The sequence below is a fragment of the Rattus norvegicus genome, chromosome 9 (genome assembly GCF_036323735.1).
Source record: "Rattus norvegicus strain BN/NHsdMcwi chromosome 9, GRCr8, whole genome shotgun sequence".
Lineage (NCBI taxonomy): Eukaryota > Metazoa > Chordata > Mammalia > Rodentia > Muridae > Rattus > Rattus norvegicus.
Window position 1 is genome coordinate 19,803,826 of NC_086027.1, and position 9,553 is coordinate 19,813,378.

Here is a 9,553-nt window from a genome sequence, read left to right on the forward strand (position 1 = left end):
AGCCATCATCAGCCCCGCCCCCAGCCCGAATTCAAGCTATTTTAAGTCATCAACAGTAGTGATTCATTTTGACTGTCAGCCTCATTGAATTGAGTAAAGCCTGAGAGATTAGTGTAGCAGAGCCCTGGGTGTCTGTGACTGCATCCTGAGAGTCCGCAGATCTTTAAGGCCCTGACCTGGTCGATAGCTTAATCTCATGGTGGATCCATAGTATGGTGGTGTTACTGGGAGCAGGGTTTACTGAGAGGAAGTGGGTCAGTGTGGACATGCCCTGGGTGGCTATATCCTGCCCTGGTCTCTTCCTCTATATTGCACCATGAATGCTGCTGGGCTGATCTGCCTTACAAGTTCAGAAGCAAGGGACCCCAGTGACCATGGGCTGAACCCTCTACAACCGTGAGCTAAAATAATTAAGCCTGCCAGGTCATGGAAATAAGGAAACCTATGGGAATAAGTCTGCAGTAACTTGGTACAGCCCAGATAGGAAATAAACATCCTGCCCCTTCCTGGATTTCACTGTGTCACTACTGCTGCACTGAAGGGCTGAGGCTCACAGCTCCCTGAAGCTGTCACACTAACAGCCATGATACTGTGACCAGAGCAATCCTCCAGAAATGCACAAGAGAACAAACAAGGGATGAGACTCACTAGATTCTACCACAGGACAGCTGCCTACTTACACGCTCAATGTGATGTTTGTTTGTTTATTTATTTATTATGAATGTGTGTCTATGTGTGTGGGTCCCCTTGGAGGAGAAAAGTATGTTGGGTCCCTTGGAGCTAGAGTTGCAGGTGTTTATTAAGCACCCATTGGAGATGCTGGGAACCCAGTTCAGGTCTTCTGCAAGAACTTCTTAATTGCAGGGCCATCTGCCTCTCCAGTTTGCCTACAAATAACTTAAGCACCGTTTCTTGAAACGTGACTTTTCTATTCGTGCTGGGAATTTGCTCTGTGGATGAGGCTGGCTTCGCATTCCTGTCAATCCTCCTGCCTCTGTCTCCCAAGTGCTGGGGTTACAGAGCATGTTGCATGCTGGGTTCCGATGTCTTTATCAATAAAGTGGAGATAATGTCTAACAGACACTTAGATTAAACTGGCTGATGTGTGATTCCCCAGGGTGAATGGCATTGGACTCCATGCTCCTTCCAACTCAGAAAGCACTCAGTGCATTCAGGTGTCTATGTAGGATGTGGCTTCTCCGAGGAACTCTGCACAAATACGGGAATTGCATCACTTTGCCCGAATGGCTGATCGGAGCATCAGACCTTCACCTGACACTGTGGACCACAGCCACTGATTTTTCGATGCAAGCTGGTGCATTGGAATGGTCTCTAAAAGCCTCCACGTCCCCTGTTCCCTTGTCCAGTGTGTACTGAAGTCTTACAAGGTGCCAAGCTACCTCTGTGCTCAGAGGCAAAGACTCTCCACCAAGAGACAAGGCCCAGTGCAGTACTCGGGATCTGAGAAGTTACTAAGCACAGCAGATGTACGAGCAGTGGATATTCCACCAAGGCTCTTAGGGACAGATGGGGTAGAGAGAGAACCCCAACCCTCAAGTGTCTGCAGACTCTATGACGGGATTCCTGGAGGCAAAGGATCCTTTTCTAAGGACAGATCTCTGGGTCTTTCCCTAGGGTACACTAATCTCCCCACATTTCATTCTTCCCTACCGTGTGTGTGTGTGTGTGTGTGTCTGTGTGTGTGTGTGTGTCTGTGTGTGTGTATATGTGTGCGCACGCACATGTGTATGCATGCATTTGTCTGTCTGTCTGTCTGTTTCACCTAGACTGGTCTCCAACTCTTAATCCTTCCTGCCTCAGCCTCCTGAGTACTGGGATTACAAGTGGGCACCACCACGAGACCCAGCATCTCTTGATATGGAAGACCCCTTAGCTGTGCAAATATCAATTCTCTTCAGAAATCTAACTTCTGGAGGTGGGAGATGGTTCTAGAAAGCCATAAAAACGAAGAGGTGGATTGGGGCTCTGGGATGCATATGGCACCAATGTCCTGGGTTTGATCTCAGTGAAGAGAGGAAGGCAAGACAGATGGACAGATAGGCAGACACACACACACGAGGGAGAGAGGGAAGGTGGTGGGGAGAGGGAGAGGGAGGAAAGAGAGAGAGAGAGAGAGAGAGAGAGAGAGAGACTAGTATAATTTGGAGAATGTTCCAGAATTCTGTCCTTGGGAAATGATGCTTTGAGCCACCATGATCTGCCAAGAAGGGACATTTCTTACATTCTTCAGACACATGAGGTGAGGTCTCAGACCCTCCTAGATATTGAACATATTCTGGTGACCAACTGAGGCATCAAGGTTAGAAGCGCCTGTAATCGCCTTGCCTCTGAACTGACGACCTCCAGCCTCTCCTGCTCTCTGGGTCTGGGCTCTGAAGTACATGAAGACTGAAGTCTGGACCTGTGTCACAGTTCTGGCTGTGTCACACTAGCAGCCATGGATCACAAAGGAAATGACCCAGGCTCTCACGTGGCAGGGGAAGGAGAAGGCTCCCAGGGTGGAGGTGGACACAGACGGCAGCAGGTTCACCTCTGCACCTGCGTGTGAAGGCGGTGACAGTCCACTGAGAATGGAGGGACTCACAGCGTACTCATTCTCTGTGTGTGATAAGAGGTGCACCAAGACCTCATGAATCAGCCTGTAGGAGTCTGAATCTCAGTCATCCAGAAGCCATCCATGCCCCTCTCTGCACTCTGTGGTGACCCTCCAGGTGTCCTGGACTCTCTACTAGGCACAGAGCAAGCAGAAAGTAAGAGGTGGTCTCCTTTCTTCTTCAAGGTCAAGGGGAAGAGTGAAGGTAAGGACAGGAGTCCCCATACCTGTGTGGCCATGAGCAGTGACCAGTAGGAGGGGACTTTGTAAATGTCCGCTGAGCAAGTGACTAAATAGGGGATATATCAATGAAGCATGTTTGCACGAGTGCTTCCCAGGGTCCCCAAGAAGACTGGGAGTGACAGGAGCCTTATGGTCACTGTCAGCTCTCTAGTTGTCACTAGAGAGCCAGAGAAACCATTAAGCATAGATAAAAAGAACAACCAATCTTTCTGAATCCTTCCCTGTCTAACCACTTGCCCATCTAAGCACTCAGCTATCTTAGTGTCTGTTTTCCTCACCATCCTCCCTAAAGCAAGGACATCCCCATCAGCTCAGTTGGAGCTCAGAACTGCGCATAGAGAGAGGTGAAGTCACTGGCCAAAGCCATTCAGCCTACAAGGGCTAAGGTTGGGCTCTCATCCCACACAGCCTGACTCCAGAGCACAAGCTCATCGCCGTGCATACCAGAGAGTTTTGTTTTGTTTTGTTTTAATCATCATTATTGTTTTCCTTCCATTTGTTTTTTAAGTGGTTTCTGGAGATTCTTGGGGAAGATTATTCAAATTTACAACCAATCCTATCTAGAAAAAGCACGAGTTTCCAAGACCAGGAGGGGCCTGTAAGACGCCGGCATGTTGTCATGGAAAGCTTTATTTCCCCTCTGCCTCAGGATGGCGCCCTCCACATCAATGGTGATCTGATGCACCAGGCTTGGAGGTTGGGGGGTGACCATGACCAGATTCAGACCCTGTCAGAGTCATTGCACCGAGGGAGCTACAGGCACTACAGTGGAAGACCTGGGGATCAGATGTGTCATTGCTGGGTGATGGGCTCCAGCGCAGGCTCTGGAGAAATGATTCATGGCCTTCTCTGTGCCCACTGAGTGTAGAAATGTTCAGAGCATTAAATAAATTCCCATCTAGCTCCAGAGAGCTCCCATTGCTAGCTAAGCTCCCAAAGTGAAGGTGAATGAAGTAGGCAGGGGCTCTCCTGGTCTCAGGCTGGGATGCCTTAGTGTGTCTTCAGCACCCCTGCCCTATATCTACAGTTTCACTATGCTTATCCTCCTCTGTCCCCTCTTCTCTTTAAGCCTAGGGCCGTGTCTCATGGCTCCTGGTACCAGTCACAGTATTCAACAGCACTCCAACTGCCCTTGCTGCCCCTAGCTGTCTACCAGCAGTGCAAGACTATTTGCCACACAGTGCTCTTCTCGATGGCAGTTGGTGTGACTGCTGACAGAAGGGAACCAAGTGTCTGTGTTCTTAGTCTTTCTGTAGCTCTGGACATTCTCTGGCTAATGGGTTCCTTCCACAGGATCTTAGAGCCTTCCCCATCACACCTCACAGGCCTCTTGTTCAGCTCCCCACTTCTGAGAGAGTGCTGGGCACTTCCTGTCTTCTGCATGAGCTATATTCTCTGATCACAGTATATATACTTTCTGCACCATAGATATATAGGGACAGTGAGCAATATGGGTATGGCCGGTTCTCCAGTTTCCTCTGATCTCAACCTCACAGCAGTCTCCACCCCTGTGCTCCCGAAAGAGAAGAATCAGAAAGCACAATAATACGGCCAGCAAGGGCACGAGAGCAACCAAGGAAACGCAGATGCATGCTTTAGAAAGAATAGGGCACCCAAGCAACCATGGTCCTGACCCTCCTCTTTCACTTGTTCCATCCCTGCTGTCTTCTCCAGGGTGACACCCCAGGACAAGACTGGAGCTTATTCTTCCTGGAAGCTTGCTTTACCCAAGATCCACTCTGTTATTTATAGGAACGTAAGACGAAGAAAGAGAGGGCTGGAAAGACAGCTCGGGAGTTAAGAGCACTACTGCTCTTGCAGAGGACCTGAGTTCAGCTCCTTGCACACCTGTAGGTTGGCTCACAAGCACCTTTAACTTCAGCTACAAGGCATCAGAGTTCCTCCTCTGTGGCCTCTGTGGGCAACTGCACTTGTTTGCGAAAACCCATTCACACATACACAGAATTCAAAACTAACCTTTCAAAACAGGCAAGAACACGTGCAGGGTTTTAGGTACCTCTGAAGTTGAAAAGTCACTGGAGAAGTAAGGGCACTTGCTCCCCTGGTGGGGGAGTTCTTAAGTTAGTTTGACCAGAGTCAACTCCCACTAACTGTGTGGGAGCCCTGAGCTAGCCCAGTTGGAGTCAACCACCACCGAATTAGTTCCTTTTCTGATGCTGGGAGCAAAATGTCATATCCCAAGGACAGAAGGAAGAGTTCATTTGGTTCAGGGTTCTAGAGAGGAAGTCTATAAAGGCACGTGTGGCAAGAGAAGGAGCCCCTTAGTCACATTTTGTCTGTGGGCGAGAAGTCAAACTCTTAAAGTCTACTTCCAAGTAGTCTCACAGCTTACTTCCTTCAGCAAGTTGAATGTCCTAAGAGTACTATAACCACCCCAAACACCACCACCAACTGGGAGCCAAGTGTTCAAGGACAAGAGCACCTGGGTGACATTTGTCATTCAAACCACAGTAACTCCCAACTATCCTTTTTATATGCTGTGTTTGGGGGAGCTCATTGGTCAGTCCCTCCCAGAGCTAACCTCCTGTTTAACATTGTTTTCCATCTACTTTAGTAACATAGAATCCCCTGGTGAGCAGGAACTCTTCTACACCAGTACCCAAAGCAATACCTCCCAGATAGGAGCCCACTGGCTGTTGAATGAATAACTGAAAGACGAACAAAAGTATATTTGATCCCAGGGGATCCAGAGAGGTGTTGACAGATATTGAAAGCTTCCAGCCTGTGGAGACCAGCATGTGGATCAGCATGTTCACACGGGATCCAGGTGGCCTGGTGTTGACAAATCCCCCTGTGGCAAATCCCCCTTTGGCAAATCCCCCTTTGGCAAATCCCCCTGTGCCCGTATCCCTCACCTACAAATCAGAGTGAGTAGATGGTCACGGGATGTTACTCAGATTTACACATGTAAAGATCTGTGACACCTGTCACCCCATCATCACCAGGGTGATCTGGCTGTGACAACTGTCACTCCATAGTCACCAAGGTGATCTGACCGTGACACCTGTCACCCCATGAGTCATTAAGGTGATCTGGCTGCCACACCTGTCACCCCCTGATCACCAGGGTGATCTGGCTGTGATCTTTCACCCCATGGTCATCAGGGTGATCTGGCTGTGACACTTGTCACCCTATGGTCACCAGGGTGATCTGGCTGTGACAACTATCACCCCATAGTCATCAAGATGATTTGGCTGTAACACCTGTAACTCCCTGGTCACCAGGGTTATCTGTCTGTGACAAATGTCACCCCATGGTCACCAGGGTGACCTGGCTGTGCCCTTTCACCCCATGCTCACCAGGGTGGAAACAGCTGTTCTGGCTGCCTCAGATGGTGTCCCTTCTTCTCTTTGATCCATGTGTGTCCCTCCCAAAGCTGCACACTCTGTCCAAAAAGATAATTTCCCCAGGCAGAGGGAGAACATTCCCAGACAAGGACCCGTGAGTATCTGGAGTCCCCTCTTAGACACCACACCCCAGTCAAGTTCTGAAGTATGTCACTCTGGCTCATGAGGTGGCACAGCACCCACTGCAGTGCCCTGTTGTGGCCTCTGTGCTTAAAGTCCCATAAGCAGACTCACCTACACAGAAAGTGAGGCCACTTTCTATGAGAGCAGGCATAACCCAGTGTGGGGCTCAGATAGGCAGAAGTTGTAGCAGGCTTTCAACTCTGGGAGGGACTCCCGCACGGGGATGACAGAATAGATGGCACTGGCCTTTCAGGGCCCTGGAGAAGATGTTCCTGTCTTGGGCTGAGAAGAGAGATTGGCAGACTAAGGTAACAGAGCTTATCCTTACACCTGCCATGGCTATGCCACAGCATATGGTCCAGGCAGGGTGAGCATGAGGCAAGGTTGCTCTGGGCCTCTGAGGGTAAGTGTCTGAGATGGGAGGATGCAGACGGGAGTGAGACATGGGTGACAGCAGCTGGGTCATGTGGTGTGGAGCACAGCGGCCCTTGGGCTCCCCATCTGTCAGTCTTGGCCTCTAGGCTGCCTCTCCTGCTCCGGCTAGCCTCATTCGAGCCTTCCCCAAACCTGCCTATGCTGGTCCTCACTCCCTCAAACACCTGCTCTCTTGGAGCTGACAGTAGCTGCTGAGTCAAGGAAACCACAGGAATGTGTTGAGGTTGCTGGATGGGTTTGTCTCATAGGAGGTTGACTCTGCAGGTGTGTCAGCTACCACCACTCTTCCTGACACTGTGGAGTGGCAAGATACTTACCAGCCATTGAGGCTGGAGGCTAAGACTTATGGGAACAGGAGACAAAAGGCAGAACAATAGCAAAGCCTGCTCTCTGTCAAGAGGGAGTGGCTCCTCTCTAAAAAGTCAGGCCTACAGGAGGCAGAGGAAAGAGGTCTGTGAGCTCTAGCATTCTGGGGGTGTGGGGACAGTTAGGGAACAGCACCATAGACCAATATGGATGACTGGCAGGTCGATAGCCAGCCTCTGGGAGGAAGAGAGTGGTCTCAGAGGCAGCAGACATCAGGGGTACATTTGCTCAAGAAATCAATAAGTAATTTTAACCAGGTCGTGTGTCCTCAATCCTCCCATCCTTCAGAGAACTGAAGAGGGAAAACAGAAACTTTTTCCGGGCGTCTGAGGTGAAAGGTCAGGATTGCTGTGGTCTGCTGCTGAGGACATTTCCGGGGAGAGGGAAGTTGGGAGTGAGGGTGGGTAAGCACAGCGACCTGAGCCCAGGGAAATGGCAAGCCAGTGACAAGCAGTCCCCTGGCACTGAGCACCCTGTGTGGAGACTTGTTAAGACAAATCCTGTCGTGGTTGGTGCTAGGGGCCCAGGAAGAGGCTTTCCATAGTCAATGACTGATGGGCAGTTGTCTGGCGTGAAGGCTTTCTCAGAAAAGCGGGTCTGTAGACAAGACCGATGCATGCCATGGGTGTGGGGAGTTAATCTGGAACAGACCGACTCTTTGGGAAGGCAGCAGGAGGCTTGGTAAGAAACAGAGGGATGAGATGAGAAGACATTAGGAGCAACTGGGTGCTTCTGCCTTCTATTCAAGGGCCAACCACTGTTACACAAAAGATGTAAGACTGAGCCTCTGACCTTGTGTGCCTGAGGGCCTGAGGGCTCGGGGCCTGAGGATCCAGGGCAATCCCTCTAGTCCCACGGGGAGGATGCCTATGGAGAGAGACGCTCTGAGAAGATAGAAGTCATGGGGGGCAGCTAACAGGAGGGAGACCAGAGAGATTTCAGGAAGATGGGACTTTCACCTGGGTCTTCAGGAGTGCATAGCTTGGAATGTAAACATTTGTTGGACTTGAGTTGTGTAAGGAAAATAAGGCAGGTGAGGAGGGAGAAAGGTTGGGTGTGCTGGTTCTGGGTCATTGGAGTGCCTGTCTGATCACACAATTCCCACACCACACACCTCAGAGGGTTAAGAAATAGACGGCTTCAAAGTATTTGGGAGGAGGATGCTCCAAAAGGAGGGAATAAATAGAAGGTGGGCAACACTGGCGAGGGATGTGTGTGGACCAGCAAAGGCTTAGTGTGAGCGCCAGAGTGCTGAAGCACTGAAGCTCACGGTCCCCTTCCTATGGCCTGTGTTGCTGTCCTCTGCCTGTGCTGTGGGCATTGCCACACTTGGAAAATGGAAGGATACAAATGGCTAGAGACGCTAAGGGTGGCACCCCATACCTGTCATTCCAGAAGCTGAGAGGCAGAGGCAGGAGGATGATGAGTTCAAAGCTGGTCTGGACTATATGAGGCTGGAGAAGGAGGTGGAAGAGAAGCAGGAGGAGGAAGAAGAGGAGCAGAAGAAGAAGTATAAATGGCTACAACAAATAACATTATTGCCCCCCACACACACACACACTCGCCAGCTTCCAAAGTCCCCAAAGGTATCTGGGGCCTGAAGAAAGAAAAATGACATTGCTGGCCACCAAGATGCAGGACGATTATAAATGAAGAGGAAATATGAGCACTGTCCTCTGGTGGTGTGTACCCAGTCCGTCTCTATCCTAGACGCATTAAAGCACTCAGGAGCAGCTCTGAGAGAGAAGGGGGGAGCAACACGGGGAGGGAGAGGGAGACAGAGATAGAGACAGAGAAAGAAGAGGAGAAGAACAGGATGAAACTGAACTAGTCCCAGCACCAGATGAATGAAAAATATATATAAAAAAGAAAGGCCATGACCGCTGTGGATATGCTGGAGGAGAAAGGTTATTGTAGCTGTATGGAGGAGCATAGCCAGAGGCAGGGACATCTGGCTGTGACCATACTGAGTTGTGCCTCATGAGAATGGGAGGGTGAGGGAGAGGGGAGAGCAGGTCACCAAGTGCCTGGGTTATATATGGAAGATCCTCTAGGAGAAGAGCAGCCTTGCGGCTGGGCTGGAGAAGGTCAGGGTAGTGGCAGGGTACTCAAGCCAGGAGGACACTGCACCAGGTAGGGACTGAGGGATGCTGGGAGAAGCTGGTGGCCAGCAGTTCATAGACACCTCAGTCGTTAGTCTCAGGTTTGAAACCTAACAGCTCTGTATTGAACTGCCAGGCTGGAAAAACAGCTAGTTACAGAAGCACGGACAGGATAGGGTGGTACACGAGGGGCTGGCCACCTCAGGAAGTAGGGCACTGGAGATACTGCCAGAACACGGAAAGCAAGTCTCTAAGGATCAGCTGCCATGAAATAAGAGAGGCAGTGGAAAGGGGGAAAGGTC

At 50.4% G+C, this 9,553-nt stretch overlaps 1 long non-coding RNA gene across 1 annotated transcript; it reads left to right on the plus strand.

The window, feature by feature from the left end:
* Window positions 1–2,507: 2,507 nt before the first annotated feature.
* On the plus strand, window positions 2,508–8,812 carry LOC134480267 (uncharacterized). The gene is made up of 2 exons (XR_010054643.1): window positions 2,508–2,819; window positions 8,545–8,812. It is a non-coding gene; the product is annotated as an uncharacterized LOC134480267 (long non-coding RNA).
* Window positions 8,813–9,553: the final 741 nt, after the last annotated feature.